A 6,009-nucleotide genomic window follows, 5' to 3' on the forward strand; every position below is an offset into this window, starting at 1 on the left:
AGCGGCAAGGAAGTCTGGGAAATGAAGATTTTAGCTTTCCAGCCTCAGTGGTATGGAAAAACACACTAGACAGAGTGAGAAGGGGTATATATGCCCACTCACCATATCCTTACCCCTTGCTGTCAATGGGGAACTCCCTGGAAATTTGCTTGTGGATCTCAGAATTTGTGGGGTGTGACAGACTGGTCCACAATGTTGAAATATGTCAGCCCTGCTGAGACCATGTGTGAAGTTCCATGCCAAAGACCAGTAAACACTGCAGTTTCCATACATAGAAGGTTCTGGATCTGTTTGTGTATCTGAGAGACTTGGAATCTCTCTTCTGGGAGAGTCATTGGAAAACTAAGGAACCCTAGAGAGGTCAGAACACATCTATTCTCCCACTGGACCATATTTACTTCATCCAGACATTCCTCCTAACGTTCTGGACCCTTGCAGTAAAAATCACATGTAGATTCTTTCTTTTTTATTTTTAATTGAGATAAAATTTACATCACATTAACCATTTTGAAGTGAACAGCTCAGCAGCATTCAGCACGTTCACCATGCTGTGCACCACCCCCTCCATCCAGTTTTAAGCATCTTTATCACTTGGAAAGGAAACCCCATACCGGTTAAGCTGTCACTCCTGGTTCTCCCTCCCAAACCACAGCAACCACCAATCAACTCTCTCTCCATAGATGTTCCTGGCCTGGATATTTAAACGGAATTTAATAACTTTAAATATTTAAATTAATTCCATATAAACAGAATTGTACAACATGTGACCACAGTCACTTGGCCATGTCACTTTGTACAATGTTCTCAAAGCTCATCCACATTGTAGTGTGTATCAGCACCGTCTTCCTTTCTGAGGCCGGGTAATATTCCGTTGTGTGTATAGACCATACTTCAGTTATCCCTTCATCTGTTGATGTGGACTGTTTCCACCTTTTGACTATTGTCAATAGTGCTGCTGTGGACACTCAGGTACAAGTATTTACGTGAGTCCCTGTTTCAGATCTTTTGGGTAAAGCCTAGGAGTGGAATCGCTGGGTCACATGGTAATTCTGTTTAACTCGTTGCAGAACCACCAAACTGTATTCCAACACCGCTGCATCATTTTACATTCCCACCAGCAACATGTGCAGGTTCTAATTTCTCCATATCCTTACCAACACTCGTTCTTTTCCTTTAAAAAACTATAGCTATCCTAGTAGGTGTGGGCAGATTCTTAATAAGCATTGATAAACAGAGTGTAGGCATAAGAGTTTCCTGTCCACAAAGCAAAACAGATGAGGAAAATTTGATCAGGGTCATGAATCAATCCACATTTTTTTGATACATTTCTCCATGGGATTAAATTGTATCCCACTGATCTGAAGAAGATTATTACCGAAGACCTACCTCTGCCTTGATGCCAGTGTGACCAGGAAAAAAATGTTACACATTTTGGATGCAATGCCCAGTGAATGAATAAGTTTGTGACTAAGGGAAATAAGGATTTGATTTTTTTCCTTTCCTAATTCTGACCAAGCAGAACCTTGCCCTTGGCAAAGGCTGGAACCTATCATTTAGATTAGAGGGCGTAAGAATTTTCTGAGACAGAAAGTCTTCCCTAGTGCTTGTCAACCTGCTTGACTTGAATTATTTCTCCAAGACAGGAAGCCCTTTACTTTGGGTATATGAACTGGAAACAAGTGTGTTCATCATCCTGCTATAATTTAACACAGTGCTGGAGTTTCCATGCAAGGTAACAGGTGATATAAGATTTGCAGTGGAAGAGATTAAAATGTCATTATTCTTAGATAACATGATCCAGAAAAATATAAGAACCCATTGGTAAAATACTAGAACTTATAGAAGAGGTCATACAACCTAGAAATATCAGCAGTGTTTCTCTGCAGTTGCATTTGTTATTGTGATCCAGCAATCCTAGTAAGTGGTATTTCGATGCACTTGGAAGGAATGATGTCAATTCTCCCCAAATTCATCTGCAAATTCAATGCAATTTTAATAAAATTTTCAGCTGAGGTTTTTGAGAGCCTTGATAAATTTCTGTGGGAGAGGAAGAGTAAACAGGGAGCAACTTACCCTACCAATAGGAGGAAGGCACAGACTATTCAGCAGATGATGTTAGGGCAATTGGCTGATGATACTGGATCCCTGCTTAACCTCATATCAAGAAGTGCATGCCAAATATATTAAAGACCTGACTATAAAAGTAAAGCCATAATATTAGCAGAAAAAAATGTAGGTGATATCTTTGTGATCTCAGGGTAGGAAATAACAAAACTCCAATGTCATAGCCATGAGACAAAAAAAAAAAAAGATGAATTTGATTGCTTCAAAATTTATAAATTTGTATTATGAAGGATTCTAGAGATAAACTTAGATATCAGAGGGGAAAAATATTTGCAATGTCTAAAATACTCCAGGAAATCCTGCCAATAATAATAAAAATAGACAGCAGTCTAATGGGGAAGTATGGATTTTGAAAATTTGTCCTGTACAGAACCGATTTTGTTTTCTGACTTGACTACATATTTCATAAAATCTGGAAAATTCTTAGACAATATTGTATAACATTGCTTTTCCATCATTCTATTTTCTTCTTCTTAATTCCTACTAGAATCTTGGATTAAATTGTATTTTGATCCATACCTCCCTCAAGGTACCAAAATCAGCCCAAATAGATCATATATTTAATGTAAAACCTAATACCATGAAGCTTCTGATAAAACACAGGAGAATTTTTTTTTTTTCCTTTTTGGCCACACCACAATGCACACAGGATCTTAGTTCCCCAACCAGGAATAAAACCCATGCCCCCTGCAGTGGAAGCACAGAGCCTTTTTACCACTGGACTGTCGCAGAATTCCCTGGAGGAGAAAATTTTCTGAACAATTGGTTAGGCAAAGGTCTTTTAGATACAAGATCCATAAAAGGAAAGATGATATATTAGGCTTTAGTAAAATCAAGAAATTCAAAAGACATTGTTAAGAGGATGATAAAACTGGGAGAAAATATTTACAAGTCACATATCAGATACAGGAGTTGTATCCAGAAACATAGTTCAATTAAATAAAAAGTCCCAACAATAAAAATAATCTGACAGCAGAATGAAAATAAATAGTTCAGTTCATAAGTATATAAACTAATTAAATGTATTATACAGTCCTTTTCAATTTAAATGATTGCAATTAATAAAAATGGAAATATTCAATTAACTTAGCAGCTGTTCTTTACTGTTTTGCATTATACTTATAGCCTGTAAGCACTGAATTCTGCTGACTGTGTATATTCCAGTAGTGGATATAAAGGTTTACTGATTATCTCTAATAATTCAATTGTGTATTTCAACTTAAAAAAAAAGAACTCTGAAAAAAAATTTTTTTAATTAAAAAATAAAAAAAAGAACTCTGAAACGTCAATAATAGGGAAACAAAGAATCTCAATTTTTAAAAATGGGCAAAAGATTTGGACACTTCACTCAAGCAGTTATATGTATGGTAATTAGTCATGTGAATGTAATTGGGAAACTCAGCATCACCAATCATTAGGAAAATACAACTCCTTTTTTTTTTTGGCTGTGCCATGCAGCATGCAGGATCCCTGTTCCCCGTCCAAGGACTGAATCTATGACCCCCTCCTGCAATGCTGTGAGCCTGCAATGGAAGCATGACATCTTAACCACTGGACCACCTGGGAGTTCCCAGGAAAATACAAATTTAAGCCATGATAGGATACTACTACACACCTACAAAAATGACTATAACTAAACACACTGACAATACCGGCAAGCATGTGGAGCTCCGTAAACTCTCATACATCAATGGTGGGGATGTAAAACAGTGTTTGGCAGTTTCTTAAAATGTTAAATATATATCTACCATATAACTCAGTTTTTCAACTCCTAGGTATTTACATAAGATGAATGAACTGAAACCCACCCAAATGTCCAGTAACAGGTAGATGAGTAAACAAGGAACAGTTTGTTCATGTGGTGGAATACATCTTGGGAATAAAAATGGAATATAGTATTGATACATTCAACAACACTGATGAACCTTAAAATAATTCTGTTGCCTTCAAGATGCCATTAAAAAAGGCATATGATTCCATTTATGTAAAATCCAAAAGTTCTAGAAAATGCAGATTCATCTATAGCAACTGAAAGATTAATGATTGCTTGGGAGTTTGTGGGGGGGCTAGGGATAAGTAAGAAGTATGGATTATAAAGGAGCATGAAGAAACTTTGGGGACTCTGATCTGTTCATTGTCTTGATGTGATATCAGTGATAAGTGAAAGCTGCTCAGATGTGTCCGACTCTTTGCGACCCATGGACCATACAGTCCATGGAATTCTCCAGGACAGAATACTGGAGTGGGTAGCCTTTCCCTTTTCCAAGGGCTCTCCCCAACCCAGAGATTGAACCCAGTCTCCCACATTGCAGGCAGATTCTTTACCAGCTGAGCCACCAGGGAAGTCCAAGAATACTGGGGTGGGTAGCCTATCCCTTCTCCAGCAGATCTTCCCAACCCAGGATCAAACCGGGGTCTCCTGCACTGCAAGCAGATTCTTTCCAACTGAGATATCTTGATGTGGTGATGGTTTTATAGGTACATCATGTGCCCAAACTTATGAAATTGTATACCTCGTACACATTCAATACACTACATGTCACTTCTACCTCAAAGCAGTACCTCTGTTGCCTGAACAGAATGGCTACCTCCCAGCTTTGTTGCCAGAATCAAATAAGTAGAAACTCTTATAACAGCTTTTGGCCTGTTAGTGATAAAGGCTCAAAATGTGTTATTTCTTACTGTTGTTATCAATACAAACATGGAGGCTCAGAGAAAAGTTTTAAGAAAGGAATTTCTTACTAAGCAGGCAGTATTACCACCTACATAGAAAGGGGAAAAGGACAGGAATCAAATGACTTGCAAGTAAAAGTAAAATTTCTTAGTTTTTCTGAAATCCGTTTTTTTCTGTTCTTTAAAAGTGAATTATCTTAAAAAATAGTAAAAAAAAAAAATCCCATTGACAGCCAAGCCAATTCTAATTTCAGTGTTAAATAGGATGCTTGCATGATAATTTCTCCAAATTCCCTATAATTCCCATTTTGCGTTGGTTTAAATTGCCTGGAGAATTCCATGGACAGAGCTAGTGGGGTCACAGAGAGTGGGACATGACTGAGTGACTGACACGCTCACTTTCACCTTCAAATCCTTTGGAATCGCCTGGGAAATTTTCCCAGGAAAACAAGTTTGTGAGAGAGAGAGAGAGAGAGAACCAAGTAAGCAGCTTTTCTTGGCACAGAGGATATTACTGTTCAACATTAATAACTGAGTACTTATATTTCCTTAGATAAGCTCGCGTCTGAGTGATAACCCAATTCCTACAACCCCAGAAAACACAGTATATAGAATGCTTCCCACCAATCTGCAAGCCCCTTTACTACGTGGAATTGTTAAATACCCTCTGTCTTAGGTCGGTTCTCTGACTCCTCATGATCCTTTAGAATTTTTTCTTTATGGTAAAAATGCCCGAAATACACGCGCCTAACGGTTCAGGACCGTCATCTCTGGAAGAATGTGTGAGATACTCTCTCCCCGATCTTCATTTGTGTGCATTTGTATTTACCTTCAATTTTCGTGTATTGCGTCTTAAAATTTGCCCCCTCCCTTCTTTTTCATTCATGTTTTTAAAAATTGCTTGGCTGGGCCAATTTAACTTTTTCATCTGTGTTGTTAAATCTCTCCCTCGCTGGCTGGCGGCTGCGAGGAAGCCCCTCATCTCCAGGTGGGGCTGAAGGGTGACGCAGAGGAGTTGGGGCGGGGGCGATGCAGGGTGCGGTGAGAGGGGGCGGGGCAGGTGACGGGGGTGAGGTGAGGCGGGGGTGAGGTGAGGAGGTACTGGTGACGCCTGAGTGAGGGGAATGTTGAGGGGGCGCGGGGAGGGCCGGGCCCGCACAGGCCCCGCCCACATGGGCGGAGCCTCCCGAGGGCCTCCGGATCGCGGCGTCG

The sequence above is a fragment of the Dama dama genome, chromosome 10 (genome assembly GCF_033118175.1).
Source record: "Dama dama isolate Ldn47 chromosome 10, ASM3311817v1, whole genome shotgun sequence".
Lineage (NCBI taxonomy): Eukaryota > Metazoa > Chordata > Mammalia > Artiodactyla > Cervidae > Dama > Dama dama.